Source organism: Pezoporus flaviventris, unplaced genomic scaffold (assembly GCF_033815535.1).
Source record: "Pezoporus flaviventris isolate CSIRO_AGI_PZ_B2104156 unplaced genomic scaffold, CSIRO_AGI_Pfla_v1 ptg000071l, whole genome shotgun sequence".
Lineage (NCBI taxonomy): Eukaryota > Metazoa > Chordata > Aves > Psittaciformes > Psittacidae > Pezoporus > Pezoporus flaviventris.
Window position 1 is genome coordinate 2,552,665 of NW_026892619.1, and position 20,782 is coordinate 2,573,446.

General features: G+C 48.5%; 1 protein-coding gene and 1 long non-coding RNA gene across 3 annotated transcripts in view; one reads left to right on the plus strand and one right to left on the minus strand.

The window, feature by feature from the left end:
* RAB11FIP1 (RAB11 family interacting protein 1) overlaps positions 1-20,782 on the plus strand; it is a 402,092-nt gene that overhangs the window by 196,570 nt on the left and 184,740 nt on the right. The gene's annotated exons all lie outside the window — the stretch shown is intronic.
* Positions 1-20,782, minus strand: part of LOC133279119 (uncharacterized) — a 95,982-nt gene that overhangs the window by 38,841 nt on the left and 36,359 nt on the right. The window contains exons 2-3 of one of the 2 annotated variants that reach the window (XR_009746779.1): positions 9,873-10,053; positions 906-1,049 (exon numbers count right to left, since the gene is read on the minus strand). This is a non-coding gene — a long non-coding RNA (uncharacterized LOC133279119). Of the gene's footprint in view, positions 1-905; positions 1,050-9,872; positions 10,054-20,782 lie in introns of those variants that run through there. The other variant, XR_009746778.1, reaches the window with a different exon arrangement.

Genomic DNA, 20,782 nt, shown 5'->3' on the forward strand with positions numbered 1-20,782 from the left:
AGCCTGCGGTTGGGTTGTGGCTGGTTCAGCCTCCGAGATGTTTTCAGTCAAACACTCGGATATGTTGTTCCCTCTTCTCCCCCTCTCCCCTTGCTCCTGCAACCATCACCTTGTCCAGACTTGGGCAAATTGACAAAGCAACGGGATAGGGAAAATTGAGTTGTATCATATCCCCTTGGGGAGTCTCACTTTCCTGCCTCTATTTGAAAGCGCTCATTTCCTACATCTCCTGATGAGAGTTCCCATCGACCAGTGACCCCTAAATGCCTATGCCAATCAATAGTCCCCAGTATCTTATTGACAGGTCTATTGACAGCTCTCCCAGTGCAGGAGAGCCCAGGCAGCAGCCAGCCAGGAGCTGGCAAGGGCTGCTTCAGGAATAGGGAGAACTGGGCTAGTATTGACACCGTAAGGAGACAGTTCACTGTGCATGCAGGGAAGGTGCATCTGTTAAGGCAGCCAATAGATTTCCCTATTGTTTAACAGCAGCTGCCTTATGGAGAGAGGGGAGCTCCTTTGCATGGTGGCAGTGCTACCCCATAATACACACAGAGCTGCAACCCAGGCCCTGGGCTCAGTGCTTTGATCAACGGCAGCTCCATGGCTCAGGTGAGTGGAGATGGGTGATCCCTTCCCACTCTGTCCATGGGTGTCTGCAACACGGTCCTGAAAGCAGCTATTAACAACCCACCAAGAACTCCTTCCTTCTGTCCCTGGCTCATTGTGCTCTGGCCAAGCCACCTCTCCTCCACTCCCAAGTGCCTGCAAGCCCTTGGTTACCCATGCAACAAGAGGAGAGATGCTGCCCACAAAGCACGAGGAAACCTCGAGAGCCCAAATTCACACCATCTCCCATAGCATCATTCTCCTAGGCTCCTTCTCCACCAGCAGACAGTCACCAGCAGCCTTAGGGGGGCTTGGGGACCCCAAGCTCCCCCTCTCTCTGCTCTTGCATATCTCAGAGCAGCCCCAGGAGCAGGAGCTCCATGTGGATGGGCACGCAGTGTGCTTACAGGAAATGCTCCAGCCCAGGCCTTCAGAGCCCACCGCTCATCCAGGCGAGGGGAAAAAATGAGAGAATATTGAACTCCTAATGCACTGTAATTACCAAATGATCCTATCTCAGAAGCAATGGCACCCCATGGGATTTATTGCTGTATTAACAGTGGTTTGCCATTGCATTACTTAATGAATAATGTCTAAGCTAATAGCACACCAAAAAAAATAGAAAAAAAAAAGAGAGAACACAACTCCAGTGTAATTATTATTTCTTCTAATGCAGCCACTTCTTACATAAATACCCATCTCTCTTTATTGGGTTGGTGTTTAAAAAATGTTTCCTATTAAATTGCCATTGGTGCAAGGCATCTATTATGGTTGCTACTGGTACTTTGGCCATACACAGCTGTTTCGATGCTCTCGCACAGCCAAGTGACCACTGGCTTCCCAGCCCTGGTGCCACCCTCGGCTTGGCTACCTGCATTCCCAAAGAGCTGCAAAGATCTCAGCTGTGCAAACAGCCCAGCCTCTGTTTATTTTGGTAGCCTCACAAAATATTTATGGAGAGTTATTCGAGCAGAAAGGCTGAATGGAGATCATTGCAATGTGTCAAATTAAAGAGTGCTTAATGCTGCCTAATCTCCTGGTAATTACTGTTGTGGCAGCGGATGGCATTAGAGCTGGGTAAGAAAGCTAATGACAGAGAGGAGCCTGGCTGGGTGTCAGGGTGGGGAGGGAAGCGGGCTTCTGCCATCAGCCAGAGCCAACAAGTAGGTCTTCTCTCTCTCTCTATCTACTACAGGACCCAGTCAGTGTATCAGCAGCATCCTCACTCATGAGTACAATTAGTTACTTGTACAGTAGCAATACACCAAGCCCTGAAACGCTGGGCTCTGTTTGTGCCTTCAGAGGGAGGCAGCCTATGCCCCACGGAGCTCAGCATCAATTAAATCAAAGCAGACAAGGAAGCCTTATTATCTCCACTGTAGAGCTGGAGAATTCAAGTACCCAGAGACTAAGAAACCCAGCAAATACTAATAAATGCTCCTTGGAACTGCTGATGCTTATCTGAACTTTGCAGAGTTTGTGGCACACTAATTACGGGGGTTGCGTCTGATTAGCTCTGCACTCACCAGAGGATGATGGTGCCTATGTGGGCATCCCACACATGGATCACTGCTGTGGTTTGAGTGTCAAAACCAAGCCCATCTGTGAGGCAAGTGGGACTTCAACCCCCACAGTGTGCCTAGTTTGTGTCCTTGATTAGGCCAGAAGTGAGTGGAACAGAAGGGCGACAACCGGCTTGATGGGTTTCAGAGGCGCGGCTGGACTGCTCTGTTTAGAGGTATGTGTTTAGAAGTACCAAGGAGTTACTGGACACATTTCCAAGTGAACACTAATTTTGCTCCTTAACGACTCTTCTTTCTCTGCTTAATCATAACCCTGGTTTTGCAACAGCAAACCCACTGCCCTGGCAACAAGCTGTGATGTCAGAAATGGTGGTTCTGACATCTTCAGGGGAATAAGCAGGAGCGGCTGATGAATGCTGGAGCAAGAAAGATCCATATATTGATGCCAACTACCTACTGGAAAAAGAGCTCTCTGAGCTCTCTCAGATGCACAGCCCCAGACAGGGCACAGTTTCTGGGCAGAATAATGTGATTCAGCATCTTCCCCACCATCAGCAGCTCTACAGTAGCACAAGGACCATCACAAGTCGACCCCTTTGTACTTACGCAGATGTCTTCTCTGCTACCACCGACTGCATCTTGTGTAACCATGGACATGCCAGGAGCTCACCGAGAGCCTCAGGACTCTGTGTCTCCTACCAGCTATAGGCCAGGACTGAGGAGAAGCCATGCAGTCCAGTGCAGAAGGCGGCAGGGATGGAGGGATACGGGAAAGGGCTCGGCAAGGGGAGGGAGGGATGAACCGGTCTGTTCCAGTTAGGGAGCTCAGCAAGCGAGAGGTTCATCATTAACTGTCAAACAGGGGTTTTAATCAGCCCTGCTCCTCGGCGGAAGATAGATTTAATATCAAGGCACATTTTCAGAGCCATTAGTTTAATTATGACAGGTGTCTGCAAACTGGATGGCTCCGCTTTCAAGCTCTGAATGACAGCGTTTAATTCTCTGGGCCCACAGGGGCCACTGGGGTACTTTACAAAAATGAGCTTCCATTAAAGCATAAGTGTTTCTTTCTTCCTCCCTTTTTTTTTTTTTAATACATATATAAATATATATTTCTGTCCTTTTGTTCTCTCCTCTGCTGACAAAATGAGAGAGATCAGAAATTGCCCTTTAGTGGAAGGCAAAATAATTTTCCTTGCCCATTAGGATTTATATCACAGGTTAGGAAGGCTGCGCCCTGTGTTCTCTGACCAGGCAGCAACACAGCAATTTGCTGCTTAACCTTTGCATTATCCATCTGTCTGCAGTGTTTTCCCAATAAATAGATAAATAAACAATAATAAGAAGTCATGGAAGCTCTGGATGCTTATAGGATGCTGCTTACCTCAAGCAGAGATGGAAGCCAGATCTGAGCCCACCACTGGTGGTGCAAGCTTCAGTATCCAGCTTGTGCTGAGATGGGTGCTGCCCATCTCCCACCTCTGCCACCACATGGGGAAGGTACACGCAGGCTTCCCAGATCAGAGTCCTTCATTTGCATCTGTTTTAGGCACCAAAAAGCCTTCCCATCGCCCTTGTTCCCTAAAATAGTGGAGCTTTAACATGGCTGCACTTGGGGCAGGGAAGGGTAAAACCTGCTGGGACTTGTACAACTTCTGGGAAGTTTGGGTTCACTCTGGTAATGGATATGTAGGGGGTCAGCAGAGCTACAGCCTCCAAGACCATTAAGTGTTAAGAAAGTAACAGATGAGGAGAAGACAGACAAGGTATGAAGAACTGCCAGAAAGGGTAGCAGTATGAGCCTGTCCATTATAGACACCAAGGGCTCAGTACCAGAGGACCCAGTCAGGGCAAAAGGTTCAGAGGAAGCTTGTAAAACCTCCCCAAACCCCCCTAATCAACGGGAAAACCAACATGACAATTTATCTTCAGTTCTGTTACCCAGAGAACCAGTTGCTTTGGCCCATTCTTCACGCAGCAGCAGCAGCAAAGGTTTCCTCTGCCCTTCCTGTGGTTATCAGATGGCCTTTGCTGTGGTCCCTCACACTGGAGCTGCTCCAGAGCTACAGCATTAGTCTCCCAGAGGATCCAGGACTCTCAACATGTCCCAGCCAGCCAGCAGCACTCACTCTCTCAGACATACCCTCTAGGCTGAGCTCGTTTTCAGGCCTGGGTTATTTCATAACCCAAGCTCCAACTGACCCTATTATTTAGCACTCAGCTTTGGAAGTGTTTCTTAAAATGAGGACTCCAGGGTGGCTGCACTAAAGTGAGGCAGAGAAGTAACTCACCCGGTCACACCGCTGGGGCTCCAGGATGATGGGCTCCTGATGGGGAGAATGGGGGCTGGACCGAGCCTTGTCCATTGCCCAGGGAATGGGAGCACCCGGAGCAGTGTGCGGCCCTGCACGTGCTGCTATCCTGGCTGTATGGTGACCTCTGCTGCAGAGCAAAGCAGCTGCCAGCTACACACAGCAGAAACAGAGCTGACATGAATCTCTGGAGGAAGGGAGCAGCTCCCACTCTGGACATCACCTCAACCTCCTGCAACAGCCAACACTCGAAGCTCCTGCTGTGCCTGCCTGTAACCTCCATCACTTGTTCTCGGGTCCTGCAAGAGCAGACCCATCATATGTTTGACAGGACAAGGAGGAATGGCTTTAACCTGCCAGAGGGGAGACTGAGATGAGCTCTTAGGGAGAAGCTCTTCCCTGTGAGGGTGCTGGGACACTGGAATGGGTTGAACGGAGAAGCTGTGGCTGCCCCATCCCTGGCAGTGTTCAAGGCCAGGTTGGACACAGGGGCTTGGAGCAAGCTGCTCTAATGGAACATGTCCCTGCCTATGGCAGGGGATTGGATAAGCTTTAAGGTCCCTTCCAATCCAAACCAGTCTGGGATTCTGTGTCAGCATCCCAATTCCTGCTGGGAACCCCAGAGAGCAGAAAAGGAAGTTAAAGGGTACAGTGCTCAGACAGCCTGGGTTGTGCTGCAAACAGTTCCTCAGCAAGAGAAATATTTCTCCACATCTCCCAATACAAAATTCACCCAGACCAGGTCACCTCAGAGTTTTGCCCCAGCATCCCAGCCTTGCCCTGCTGCTCTGCCACCCGTTAGCATCACTGCCTTCACTGTGCAGCTCTGCAGTCGAGCTAGCTTCAAACTTTCCCAGGCAACGCTCCTGTGTAGGAAAATGCCAGGCTGGCACAGTGCAGTGCTCCTGGGGCCCGGCTGGTTTCACACAAGTGCTGACACAGCAGCAGGCAGGGACTGAGCAGAGCCTGCCAGCTCTCCAGCCTGGCTTGGCTGCCCAGGAGCCCCGGCTGCCTGGCTCCAAGGTCTCTTGGCAAGAGGACAGCCCTAGACCAGGGTCTGTCAGCACACGGAGCCCCCAAGGCCCTGATTCCAGCCCCTGTGCAGTCTGGAGTCTTTCAGAGTCTTTCTAAAGGTCAAAAGGAAATTATCACTTCTACTTTTCCCCAAGTCTGATTTCGAAACATTTAAGTCTCCAGCCAGCCCTAAATGCTGTTATTTCTCACTCCTAATTCACAGGGTCCCTTGTTATCTCCACATGTCCATGACCTTTCTGTCATGTGTTTAGGAGCTGATGAATGGTAGTTAAGACATGCCAAACTCATTCCATTCGTGAGACAAACCACACCAGTCTCAAAGGGCATCAGGGAAATCACTTCTCATCCAGCCCTTCCAGCCCCTGCTCTAAGCACAAGAGACAACAGCTCAGGTCTCCCCTGGTATAAACCAGCAGAGCTCCAGGTAGAGATGACTGCACTGTGCAGTTAAGCAGAGCCTCCCAGGGACCTGCCCTGAGCACCGACAGAATGTTAAAGTCGTTTGGGACTTCTTTTTCTTTGCATCCATTTATACAATGAACTTGTTTAAATGATGTTGCCAAACTCACACATGCAAAACCGGTCCAGATAGACCCTGACATTCAATACTTAAAGAGGCTTACAGACCTGTAAGGGGGGTTTAAAAAAGCATCTAGGTGATGGAGACACCAGCAGGAACTGTTTTTAAATGGAAATCAGATGCATAATGTATTTTGGAGAGTCTATACAGCCCTCCAGCATCCAGTCACCTCTTGCATCTACAGCTGCTCTGTAAAGATGGAGTGTGGGTGCTGAACTCCAGAAAGCCACTGGGGTTTCATGGGAAAGGGATCCTGTCAAGATCCACGACCAAAGCTGACAGCAAAGTTGCTTCCATTTCTCCATGACTTTCCAGTTCCTTACAAATGAACACTGCGTTCCAGAACACAATCCTCCCCTCCCTCTTCCTCCAGTCTGGAAGTGCCCCTGCCTTTTTGTTCCTCCCCAGAAGGGGTCTGGCAGGTTCTAGCACAGGAGGAACCTGGGAGGAAGAGCCCAAGTTACTGAAGCCCAAACACATAAAACTGCACATATTCCAAACAAAGAGCATGGGAACTTGGCAGGAGAAGAGGGTGTCTAAGTTACCAAAGCAGCCATAACTCAGGGGCTGACAAATGATGTGGGTTTGAAATGAGTATTTACTCTGGTATTTAATAATACAAATCCAGAGCGTGGAAACTCCATCACATTGCCTTTAGTGCCTCCAAGTCACTGAGGGCTGTAAGGACCAAACACTGCTGTGGTTTATATAACTCAGTGCCTCTCTTGCAATGTTTTACTGCAGAAAAAAAACACATAATCAGCAGGGAAAGGGATTCCCTTGCTAGTTTCTAGGCTAGCATTGTTTCTGGAGCTTTGGAGCTCGGAGAGGCATTGAATAGTGCAGGGGAACAGGCCTACCAGCTCCCAATCAATCTTGCTATCTCCTGTTGAAAGATACGTCTCCAAAACATCTCTGCTTCAGAGCAGATCTGACTCAAGTTAGCAACACCAACTAGTTTCTCACCATGCGGCAGCATCTCACCAGCAATCCAGCTGCGCAGAACCACAAACAGCACATGGGCTGGCACGGGATGGAGGAGGGGATGCTCTGTTATGCAAGTTCCTTACTGCATCCCACTGAGGAAGAGAGTAACAAACACTGAGCTGCCACTGCAAAGCCTAAAAACTGCTCGTCAGCAGCTCAGCAGAAGAGATCTCTGGGTTTCTTTTTCCTATTCTCATAGCAATGAGCTGTGGAGTTTGGGTCTAGATTCAGGCCAATTTTAGGGTTTCTTGGTCCTTCATGGGTCTCAAACACACAGGGAGCTGCAGTTCAGTTAGACTGCCCCAGGATGCTGGATGCTCTCCCTACTGAGCTCATCCGTCAACCATCTTTTAATGCAAAGGATGCAGCAGTGATCTTCAGGAAGGTTTGGATCCTTGAGGTATTCTGGCCTGATTTTGTAGAACTAAGAAGCAGGGGCTTAAAGTTTAAGGTCAAATCATCATATCAGGCGTTTACTGCAGTCTCTGCTACCCCACAAAGTTTGTTGAGAGCATGTTCTGCCCCAGACCCAGGCAGAGGTGAGATTTCAGGTCACCCTGGGACTAGGCAAAGGTAAAAACAACAGCCCATGTTCATGCCTTGAAGGGTTGCTGCCTTGGCTTTCCCCCCATGTTCACTAGGCTTTTTGTGTTTTATTTTAAACACAAACCCAAATGAGAGTGGCATATTCCTGTTTTTCTAGGGAATACTGCTGGAATGACTAATTGCTACAGCAGTTCACCTCTTAGGCTAATAAACCCAGCCCAAGTGAATGCAGAAAGGAATCTATTGTTTTCAATGCGTAATAATGGGGAAAAGAGGTTTTTATGACTCTCCCTGACCTTTAGAAGGAAGCACAGAAAGTGGCTGGACAAAGCAAACAGGATTCTTAGGATGAAGCTGTCAGCAGTGGGTGCCTTTCTTATGGGATGGATGCTTTAAAACTCAGGTGGAGATTCTCATGTCCACTCCGTGTGAACCAGCCCAGTGTACCAGCCCTTTCAAAGGGGTGCTTACCGGTTGCTGTAGGGGGAGCTTCAGTTCAACTACAAATGAAATATACAGTGAACAACCCCATATCAATGGGATCTGACTTTGTTTTGGAAGAACCCATTGGTTCCAGTTTCCCATCCTCAACACTCACAGTACTGCCAATAGGAAACAGCCCAACAGACACCCCCCTCCCAATCAGTATTGATCCACAGGTGGGTTAATTTGGGACAGTAACAAATAGGGTCAGAACTGACATCTAAAAGGCTTACAAATGGCCAGAGGTTTACAACTTCTTAGCACCCAATAACCCCAGCAGTTCACACCACATCTGAAGAGCAGCCAGACTGCAGCCAGCGCTGAGTTACAACCAATCCCTGACCTGGCTCTGCAAGGAATACCTATGAACATGCTGTTTGCTATGGGGATGAACTTGACCCTCAGCAAGGAGCTCATCCTGCCTGGCAGCCAGCTGGGTACTTATCACAAGTAACCAAAAGTAAATAAACCAAAGCAAAACATGGTTGTCACATTGCAAAGTGGTATTAATCACTCAGGGTAGAAACCACTACATGACCTGAGAGAACAAGTCAATGTGGTATTTCACCTCCTTCACCTTGAATGCCATGAGCAGTGGAGTGAGGAACAGCACTCAAACCGTCCAGCCTTCAGATGCATTATCAGAAGAGAAGACCAGCGTTAATACCCACACATTTTCATCACACAGAAATACCCTGTTGCAGTTCCAGGACCTGGGAGATGCTTTGAGCATGCTACTTTTTGGCTGGGGAAGCTGCTTAAGCACACAAAAGGTCTATATTTAACCATTCAGCTTTTCTAAGGCAGCAGCCATTCTTCCCTTCCTCTTCTCCACAGAGAAAGCACATAACAACACAACATAAACTGTCAGCTGAGCCATGAAAAAGCATCTTTCCATGATTCCACAAGGAGTACAACAAACACGAGGAAATGAAACTGCTGGAGGAATACAACTGCATTGAGACCAACAGGTGATGGTATTGATGAGATATAGATGGTCAGACAGAGTGGTGCTACTTGCCACCAGAAGCTCCATTTAGCACTCTGGGAAGCACTTAAACAGAGGGGTTTGTTCTGGCATTGTTTGAGGCTCCTCTGTCCTGGACGCATGGCACCCTAGGAGATGCTCACCACCCAGCTTGGATAGGGACGATGCTTCTTAGGTACATGCTGCTTGTGGGGGGAGAGGTTTTCTTGCTGCAGAACCATGCAAGGAAGCTACAGGGGCCTGGGGAGGATCCTTTCTCCCTACTTTGGCTGCAGGGAGAGGACCAGACACACATAAGGGGCTCTGTGGGCATACAATGGGCCACGGCCACCATCAATGCACTCAGGTAAAAACACACCGAGGAACGTCACAGAGAAGAAAGCAGCAGAGCAAAGCTTGAGAACTCCCTCAAGGCTTCAAGCAACCACAGCCCCCTATTCCTACTGCTGTAGTACCTTATTATTTGAGTCCAAACACATGATTTTCAGAAAGCTGACTCAGGGCTTTAATGCTCGGGGTCGCCAACACTGTGCGCACAAACACTCTGCAGAGGTTCTGATCACCTGCAATTCACACCAACCTGGGGGGAGCCAGCACTTAGACCAGCAAACCTGTAATTTTGTTTGCAGCTGGTGGTTTAGTTCCTGCTTTCTGTTCTGACCTTGGTATTTCTGTGCTCTCAGACAGATACAGCAAATGGAAAAACCCCACCAGTCTGCTCCCATGCAAAGCTGTTTCATCTCAGATGAGGTGGGGAATTTTTATGCCTGGTGGCAAATCCACAACCCATAATCCCAAGTCAAAAGCATTACCTGTGGCAAACAGGCTTCTGCAGCAGCACAGGGACATGGTCCCTCGGAGAAACCGGCAGGAATGTTCTTAAGGTCAAGTTCTGACTCCGGGAGGGACAATACCAGGTTTCAGAGGCTGGCAAGCAGTCGCCTTGCTGCTATTCAGAGCAGTGGGAGCTTGTTCATTTGTCTTTCACTGTAGCTAAGATAGAAAATAATAAAAGGGGGAAAAAAACCAGACCCATCAACACAAGCACAAAGATCAGCTCTCCAGAAAGCAGGCTACAATATATAGGTTACAGTTTCCTGCTAACACAAACCAGTATGATTTCATAGGCCAAGCTAATTATTTTTAGGGCAAGCATAATCAAACCCAGGTGATTTGCCTTTAGCCATTTCTTCTTATCTTCACACAGCTCCGGATCATTTCCCCACATGGCAAGCAATTCCAGCAGCCCCACGTTGGGAACAGGCAGCTTTTGTCCGAGCCCGCAAGATTACACAGAGGTTAATGTGCTTCTGCACTACAGAACTTGGGGCATTGTCTCGTGCGTTGTAAGACGTGCTCGTGACATGCTGAATTCAGCTGATTTACAAGAGCAGCAAACCAGAAGGTTTTCCCCCTGGGAGCCTTCTCCTAACTATTTCCTCATCAGGATGCTGGTGTGCAGGAGTCGGAGTCGCCAGCAGACTCCATGACCCCCCTTGGGCAGCCTGTTTCAGTGTGCTGCCACCCTCAATGCAAAGCTCTTCCTCACGAGGAAGAACCTCTTATGGTTTAGGTTAAGGCCACTGCTCCTTGTCCTGTCTCTGGGCACCACTGAAGAGAGTCTGGCACCATCCTCCTGGCACCCACCTTTGAGATACGTGTATGCATTGATTACATCCCCTCTCAGCCCAGCTCCCACAATCGCTCCTCCTAACAGAGATGCTCAGACCCCATTCTCCCTCTTTTGCTCCACCTTTGCTCCAAAGCTTCTGGTGCACGTCCCAGAGCCTGCCTTAGGTCCCAGTCCCTGAGAGTGAACTAACTGCAAGCGGGACGTTGTGTGAAGGGGGAAACATGGAAAAGGAGGAAATCATTTATTCTGCAGTGCAGGGCACTTTTGTGGCTGCTTTTATTCAATTGTGTCTCTCTGCAGGGTATTAAATGTAACACACGTTTAAGCTAACTCTGGGGTGCCCAAGGAGGAGAGACAGGGATCTTTCCTCGGCATTTATTTATATCAAAACACATATTTGTATTGAAGAAGTATTGGCTGTCAGGCTACCAACACAAACTCACTCTTGATGCAATAAAACTCACAGCCTGGTCAGCCCTGCTAACAGTAACCTTACCCCAGCATTTAATTCCCATTTCCAGGTTGAGAAAACCAACTCAGCTTGATAGGAAGGGAAAAGAGCCACCAGCACCCCAGGATCCTGCAGCACAGGGATGGCACTCGGGCCCACCACGTCCCTGAACAAGCCATTTCCAGGAGAAGCCTGTTGTATGGCATAGGAAAACCATGACAAAAGATCTTCAGGAGGGTTGGCAGCACGGGAATTTCTGGCTCTGTCGTCTCCCTGTTTCTGCGAGCAGCAAAAGATCCATAATTCTCACACTTAATGTAATTCCAAGGCATCTAAAGTGATTTACAGTCAGTTTACTCAATACTTTCAGCTTTATTTAATGTAACAGTTATGGCACATAAAAAGTTTATTGAAAATCCTTTGGGAGTATGATTGAGTAAGAAACAGTCATTGCTAATACCATTACAAGAGCTGAAGAGAAGGATCCCAGCATGTTCCCTCAGTGACCTTTCTGGCTCTGTGATCCAGGGTTACACCAGGAAATCCTCCCCTGCTCTCCAAGGGGAACGGTGCCACGTTGTGGGGAGCAAAGAGCTTGGGAGGTGCTTATCTGACATGGTGAGCCCTGGGTCTGCTCTGCCAGCGGGATGGGAAGGAAAGGAAGTTCTGGGAAGCTGAGGGGGGAGGAATTCCCCTCCTGCCAAACTCATTTATGCAGCTATTTATTTTCCTATTTGCCGTTTGCAAGCAGGGCTGAATCCCTCCTCTGCAGAGCAGAGGAGTTGCTCTGGGTGGGGTTGGGATGAAACCAGGGCTGCAGCGGAGTGAACTGCATGGATCCTTCCCAGCTCGGCTCCCCGCGGGGCTGCTGACTCTTCCAGCATCACCAGTCTGTGAAGCTTCTCCCCAGATGAGGAATTGCAAAAGATGTTCATTTGCCTTAGCAATTAACAAACGCTGCTTTTACTATCATTATGGCAATAACTGTAATTTAATAATTGCCAACACTCCTGGTGATAACATCCACAGTGGTAAGCATATCTCAACATCAGCTTGTGTTGGATATCCTCGCAGCGCTGGCAGCCCACCAAGCTTGCCTGAGACAGCAGAAGATTCACATTTATCTTAAAGGGGCAGAAGAGGAGCAGGGTAATTATTGCTGCACCTAGAAGCTCTGATCACAGACCAAACCCAGGCTGGCCATGGGGCACCAATGCAAAACGCCACGATCCCTCCTGAGGATGCTGGAGTGAGTGCTCAGATTCCTCATCCTTGAGCCATGGCTCAATGCAGGCTTCAAAGGAAGCCCTGGTTAGTGCCTACCTCCATGGGCAGCCTCTGATGTTTGGGGAGGTAAGGGCAGAATGTGCAACCTTTCCTTAAAGCTGGGCTACTTCCAAGATCTCTTTTCCCAAACCTGTTTTCACACACAGGCATGGCTTGTTTGCCACCCATGTTTTCCAGGAATCCGAGGTGAAAGGTGTGTCATGGGAAGGTGGGAAGAGCCAGCAACCCCGGTGTGAAATGAAAGCACGCTGAATAAACTGGAACGAAGAGGGAGTAAGAGAAAAACATGTTCCACATGTGCGTGTTCCATAAACAGAAAAAAGGTTACAGTTTTTAGATAAGGCAACTGTGATGGATTGTTTCTCTGTGTTTGTCAATCAAGTATTAAGACTTGCAGAATTAAAATCAGTGCAGTTCAGAGACGGATTCCAAGCTCTCCAAAACATCAGGTTTGGCATTTAGATAGCTATCAAGCTATCATCTCTAGACAGACAAACAGATAGATGGATGGATGATTTGGAGGAAAAGATGGAGACATTCTTTCAAGACTTCTTTTTTTTTGTGTGTTGTTTTCCAAGCGATGATTTGCTTGTGCCAAGAATTCAGCCTGGGGAAAAGTCCAAATGCAGCATTTCCTCCAGCTTAAACTGGGGCTTGGCCCAAACCGAACCTTGGCTCCAAAGACCTGCTCTCAGCAGGGACATGCAGAAGGCGATTTGGTGCCTGTCTTAGCCCACCCTGTGTTAGCAGAGCATCAGCAGAGGAACGGACACCTGCCTCTGCCCCCAGAAACCCCATGTACAGGTGCCCAAATGTTAATGCTGAACAGATGGGGGGAGAAAAGCAGCATTTCATGCTGGGACTGGCAGAGCAGGCTCCAACAAGTCCACTATTGTTAGACAGAAATTCCTAGAAACAGATGCAGCAAATTCAGTGCTTCGGAGCCAGTTCTGGAGTTTGGGGTCTGCTGGGAGAAGCCTGTGTAGCTTATGGATTAATGTGCTATTATTACATTACTCTTTAAGCTTCAAAGGTCTGCCAGGAAACCTAAGCCCACTATCTATTGAATGACATTTTAAGAACAAATAATACATTAATATATTTAATTTGAGAATAAACACATACATTATAGGAAGGGATTTTGTCTATGCTGATAAGTCAGTGCCTGACCTTTCCGCTGCAATCCCCGGGTGCTGAGCCATAGAGAACCTCTTCCAGAAACCTTTGCTATCAGCTGCGAAGCGAGAGCCCTTCCGCTGGTCCTGCGGGCTCCGGACTGCAGCTGCCACGATGGTTGGAAATGGGAGCTGAGCCCTAATTATCCCTTCGACACTCATCTACAGCTCCACTAAATCTTGTTGCCTCAAATTAGTTAATCAATTAAGTGTCAAACCACAAAATGTTAGTGATTGTGGCCTGAATTTATTGCCTTGGCACATGTTTCCATCTGCTGATGGGAAGATCTGGGGCTGGCGCTTCCCCCATCCCATTAGGAAAGGGTGAATGAGGCCAGGCCCAGAAAGAAATGGGTTGGGAATGCAAAGTCCTGCACCCAGGGAGGAGCAACCCCGTGCACTGGGATATGCTGGGGGCCAACCGGCTGGAAAGCAGCTTTGAGGAAAGGACTTGGGGTCCTGGTAGGCAGCAATGAGCCAGCAACATGCCCTTGTCACAAAGGTGGTTGGTGGTATCCTGCACTGCACCAGGCAAAGCACTGCCAGCAGGATGAGGGGTGTGATCCTTCCCTCTGCTCAGCACTGGTGAGGCCACATCAGGAGTGGGGTGTCCAGTTCTGGGCTCCCCAGTACAAGAGAGATGTGGACATACTGGAAAGAGTCCAACAAAGGACCATGAAGATGATCCAGGAACTGGAGCAGGATGAGGATGAGGATGGGCTGGGACTCTTTAGCCTGGAGAAGAGAAGGCTCAGGGGAGATCTTATTAATGTGTATAAATACCCGAATGGAGGGTGCACAGAAGATGGAGCCAGGCTCTTTTCAGAGGCTTTGAGGTCCAGGACAAGAAGTAACGGGCCCTAAACACAGGAGGCACCACCTGAACATCAGGAAACACTTCTTTCACTGGAAGCAGGACTGAACACTGGCACAGGTTGCCCCCTGAGGCTGGAGTCCTTGGTGATATTCCAAAGCCAATGGGACAGGGCCCGTGCATTGGACGAGGTGACCTCCAGAGATCCCTTCCAACCTCAGCCACTCCGTGGTGCCTGAACCCTGAGTCCTTACATGCTCGATACGGGCTGTTAGGATTACAGTGAGTCAGAAAGTCCTGTTCCTGCCGTGGGATAACTTGGGAGGCTTTAGATGCTGATGAATTTTGCTGGGATTCTTTTCAGCTTCCGAGGTGGTTGTTTTTGAAGCATTTCAAAGAAAAGATAAAGCTGATAACTGAAACATGCAGCCTTTTTTTTTTTTTTTTTCCCCCAAAAGTCGTGAAAATATTCAGCTTTGGAAAACATTTCTGGTCAAAAAATAAAATAGTCTGTTTTCTTGGAAGCAGTTCCCAAAATCCATGTCAGCCTTTTCAGTGTCTATCTGAAAGAGAAAACTTTAAAAAAAGGTGTTTTTTTTTCCTTAGGTTTGTTTGTGGTTACTGCAAAACAACCAAAAAGACTTTCCAATGGAAATGGCAGCTCTTGGTGGAGAGGTATTTTTCATTCAAATGATGTTTAGAAGAGTAATATTGACCCAGGGCTGATGTCTGCAAGAGCTGCATGGCCACGGGTCATCTTCTCCCTATTTACAACCCCTGGGGCCAATGCAGAAACAAGATGAGTACCCGATTCTTGGGGTGCCCAAGTGAGGTGAGGGATGCTAAGCCACACTGGCAGCAAATGGGAACGTCCTCGTCGGCGCTGTCGTTGTCCTGCTTCTGCTGCTCAGTTACAAATGTAAATCCAAAGGGAAGACTTTGGGCAAAAGCAGCACAGGGCGATGGGGGGAAAAACTGCAAAAAGGAGGTTTATTGATCCCCAGTGGAGATTGATGGCACAATAAGAGCAGGAGGCGAAGAGTGATTTTGCTTTTGAAAACGTTGATGAATAAGCACTCAGGGGCAACAAATAGCTGGACTCAGGGAATGATGGACGGCAGCAGGGGAACAAGATGCATTTTTATAAATGGGTGAAAGGAGAGGAGGACTTATTAAAAACAATGAATGACCACACGTGGCAGGGATCTGCCACTGGGGAGAAGGCAGCCATTGATTTATGTGCACTACTGGCATTTGAAAATTCAATAATAACATTGACAAATGAGAGGCAAAGCTGGCCAGAGGACAGCAGAGAACTTGGAGTGGAGAAAGAAAATGCCAAGGTCAGGATGAAGGAACAGAAAAACATGCTTATGTTGGAAAGGTTCTGAGTTAACTCATCTATATAAAGACATGAAGAAAAATCACGCCGGGATCAGAGCTCAGCAGCCTGACTCTGTGGCATGAACTGGGGAGAGGTAAATGGAGGCATTGTGGCATCCTGTGGATCTCTCTGTGGGGATATCTGCTTCCTGACATGGGGAGCAGGGATCATTTAATCTTCCCCTCCTGCTTCCAATAAGCTGGTGCCTGGTGCTCCCTGGCACCTCGAGAATTAAATACCCTGCGATTTCTAAGGACCCCCCCCTGCACAAGCATTGCACCGCTGAGCACAGGCACATCCCTGCACAGCCTTGCTCTTTGCATCACTAACTGGGACCATCTTGATGCTCCAGCAGACACCCTGCAAGGGGCATCCAGAGCAGGGTGCACAGTGAGATGGGGAAGGAACACCCTGGCGAGCAGGAGCTGCTGGAGATGGTTTTCAATCTGCAGTTAGCCTACGGCTGAGCAGTGAATGAGAGGAATATGCTGCTGGTGGAGCTGCCACATCCCAAGATCCTCATGTACCAAAGAAGCAAAGAGGAGCTGCCAGCATCTTTAGGCTGGGTAAGTCTTTATTAGGACTCAAAAGTGGAGCATTCCTCTTTCCTTTCACCTGCTCAGGGAAGGATGGTAGAAAAGCCTTGTTGCAACAACCTCTCCTGAACTAAAGAGCCCTGGATCTTAGAGGCCCATGGAAAAAAAGCAGTAATTGAACTCATCAAAGCCATCTCTGGCTACCGTTTGAATAATACCTTGTCCTCACCAGCCTGCAGAACGTAGCACGGCACATAATGTTACCTTAACATTTGATCCACTTAATAAGCCCCCCCATTTTTGCTCCTCCTTGTCTTCTGGCTCAGTTACAAACGGCAGTTAAAGAGAACAACCGGCAGGAGAGACCGCCAAGAGAACACGAGTGAGAATGTGGCAGAAATGTGCTTTGCTCTTTCTCACCATGCCTGGCCTCCCTCCGGGCTTGTATTCATCTATGAAGATGTCTTTTCTAAATGCTACAAGGTCAGAGGTGTGGATGGAACATAATTCTGTGCATCAGTGTGCTTGGCTCAGTCGAAGGAGCACTTACTCAGTGGTGGAGAGGTTTCTGCAAGGACAATACGAAGCCCTGGCATGGCTCACTGAGGCCAGGGAAAGGACTGCAGGAGTGTGGGGAAACCACTAGGCTTGGTGCCTGGGAGCAGGTCAAGCCCTTAAACCAGGACTTCTGAGAGTGTCTTTGGGTTCTTGCCTTGATGTTTGCAAAGTAGTTCATTTCCATCTTCAGCAAAGCAGCTGAAACTCCTGCTCTTGGTTCACTTCAGGGAGCTTTCCAGCCTGGTAAATCTCACTGTCAGAGCCAGCTTTAGTTTTAAATATCATCTAATAGCACGTCACTGAATAGCGGATGTGCAGCACTGGCCTGTGTATTTTAGGATGTCCCTAACAAGTTCCAAGCCACCTAATCCTTTGATTCCAGGCAAAGTCACCCCTTGGATACACTTTCCTCCAGCCAGAGCAACCTCTGGCCAGGTGATTTTGGGAGGATTCCTAAACATAAGGCCAAAATGCTCAGCTATAAGGGAGGTGGATGCAGACAAACCTCATTCTTTTGTGCTTCCCTGGCAGAAGTGTCAATAGAAGGATTATACATAATCTCATTAAAATTTACATTGCTGAGAATGGAGTTTGTATTCCTGGTTTATGTTCTCTATATTTAGAGTCCATGTTGCTGTTGCCACTCAGCTCCTCTATAACCAGAATTAGTATCTTTAACAATAACAAGGTACACACACGCACATACACACACTTTTTGCTCTGAAAACAATCTTAGTGTTTCCCTAATCTAAGGATCTCAAAGCAATAAAGGAAGTACAGGGAATCTGTTGGATTCACTCAGGTTTTATAGTGAGCCTGTGGGTGAAAACAGACCAACGCTCTGCTGCAGAGATGGTTGGAGCCCCTTCCAGTTCCTGGCAGCGTGTCCCTTGCAGATGTAGCTTTACCCCTCTGAAAATCAACCAGCAAAGAGTCCGAAACAAGTAATCAAGGCTGGTAAAGGAGGGCCAAACTCTTTCTGGTTGCTGGGAACCCCTCTGCTCCACTTTGATACAGCTAAAAGAATTAATGAGGGGAAAAGAGTGCACAAGCTGATAACATCTATCTCTGAGAGCCCACCCCTCCGCCTGCCCTGGTAACGCTACGCTGATAGCTGTGTCAGCAACAGCATTTTGCAATCCCATTTGAAACAGTGCAGCTGAGGACAGCTTCCATGCAGAGTCTGGAGCCAGTGCTGCAGAAAACCAACAGGCCCAACCCACAGCAAGAGTAAACTGGTGTAATTCTGCTGCTTGTGAAACAACCACTGAGGATCTGGCCATAGCATCTTACCTCTTCTCCATCCCCAAGGGTTGGAGCAGCTCCTCAGTATCACTCTAGAGCCCATTAAAAGAGAAGTAAGATACCTGCCATCATTATTACTCATTTTTATGACCACGTTGTTCACAAATGACTGAATTTGGCTGTCAAACGTCTAGCAAAGAAAAATAAAATCAAAGCATCAGCCATCTGTGCCCCAGAAAATCTTTGTGTTTTCCTGGGTTGTTTACGGCGAGAAGGCCTCAGCTCCTTTGTTCCACATCGTGTTAGTTATTGCATGGGAAATGAGTGGTTCTCACTTCACCATTTATAAGGCTTTTGCATTCTCTCTTTTGTGCACGCTCCGTCTCTCCCTATATGTATTTCTAGTCCATACGTCTTGCATTGACACATGAAATTGTGTTTGTTTTACTGGTTCTGTCTCTCTAATAGTTTTTCATTGCAAAAGGGATCCAACGTTCCTTATTTACTCTGCTTTCTTCCAGTGCCGTTACTGCGAGCGCTTGGTTCAATCCATCCCATTGCCTGACGGCTCTGAGCTTCCCTGGCCTATCTGGGTGTGAAGGAAGCAGGAGCAAGGAGAGCTTTGAACCTGCCTGGGTTCATCTCAGAGATGTCTGCAGAGGCTCAGCTCTTTGAAAGCTCACACCTGGATCTGTGCTGTGGGTCAGGTCCTCAGCTGGAACTACCTGGTCTCACTGCATGGAGCAATGCACAGAGTGAAGATTTATCCTGGACCAGGGCTGGGATTTCCAGCACTACTTTGTGACCAGAGGGAGGAATCCACTCTCTGAATCATGTACCTCGAAGGATCTTAGCAGCCATGCAGTTTTCCAGCCAAGTTTAGTGACTGTGCTCTTTCAGGCCCTCCCTTAAATGGCGTGCCCCAAATCCAGCAGCCACTTAAAAAAGTCTTGGCCAAAAGGCATCAAGAATGAGGCTCAGTTGTTGCAAGTAAGAGTTCCACTCCATCAGATCATGTAAACACATATTTAGCCCTAAGTGGATAAATAATCCCTCTGGAAGGCACCCACATTGAACACTTCTCTAGACCTGGTGCTGTGTATTGGGTGGGAGTCACACTTTTCCTCTTTCAAACTCCCTGAAGGGCAGTGCAAGCACAAGTTGAGATCTCAGTGACTGCCTCCACTTTCATCCCTGGCCTGGTCTCATATTCTCTAACCTTACCTGGGAAAGTGCTGTAAACAGCAGGAGTGTAAATCTGCTGTGGTTACTCGGGCACGGTGATGGACGGCGCACCAGGGAGGCCTCCTGCAAACACCGAGCACCGCTGTGGGCCCCAGGTTATTAGAGAGATGCTGAAGGAGAAGGGAAGGGAAATAAAGGGCATCCGAGGACCAAACAGCTGCGTGATGGAGCCAGCTTTGGCCTCTGCATCCCTCCAGAATTCCAACACCTCTGAGACAGTGCACAGAGGTTTCAGAGGGGACACATTCAGGTACTCTTACTGACAGGGAGGGGTCTCAGGTGCTCCAATCTCAGATGGTAAGTGGCCCTGTGGCCTGCAATAACCTCTAACGGGGATTTACATGAGCCCACATTTCCCTCCTATCTCATCCATCTGCCAGCCTCCCATTTCAGAGCTGTGCATCACACACAGAGCATGGGGATGGCAAAGAGGGCAGTGCAGAACTGCAGTTTGGTGCTGACAGAACATACTTGCTCCCACATTTCAGGCCATCAGAAGGTAACACCATCCTGTCTTGAAGACGTTCTGATAGCCCTAACGAAGTCTTGCCACAAACCAGTCCCAAACCCCTGCCAGACCTGTGCACTGGGATGCTTCCATAAGCGAGGAGAGCATTGCCTGCCCTACAGCAGGACAAGGGAGCGGAGGCTTAGAGGCAGATGATGATCCATCGTCAGCCAGCAAAACCAGGAATGGGGGACGACGGCACATGAGGATGGTGTCACCAGTGACACCGAGGAGACACCAAGGGCTACCCCTGCTCCTACCCTGCGCCAGAGGCAGGTCGGCAGCCTGCAGTAATGCTGACTGAGAAATCCCAAGGCAAGCAAGTGAGGAAATGAATTTCAGGCAAGCGGCTGGGGCAGGGGGAGGGAAGGGGTGGAAGGAGTGTCTCTTTTCCAGGCAGCTGGGCTTATTTTAATGGGCAAGGTCAGCAAAGAAATGACCAGGAAGAGGAATCGCTGCCATTACAAATCAGTCGTGATCCTGTATCAATTATTCCCGCGCAGTTCCCTTGCCTTGGGCTGCAGCAAACGTGGCCTAATCAGTTTTACATCTACATTTAATTTTATTGGAAAGAGGAGCCAGCAATGCATCATGGGGCTGCTGTGTGACATGAAAGGTGACCCCTGCCAACTTAATGACACAATACATAACCCTTAATGAAGTCACTATCTTGTCCTTTTTTTGCTGTCTCAGCCCGATGATTTACGATGGCATCATTTTGCTTTGCCCTCTTTTCATTTCAGCTTGACAAAGTGGATGAAACAATTATCTTCAGTTATCGGCCGGCGCAGGAGAAATGTGATGGTTGAAGATTTCTGCAGGTGGAGGCCTCGGCTATGGATCAAGTGAATGGAAAAATACGCTCAGGAATTTCGGGGCTCCCCCC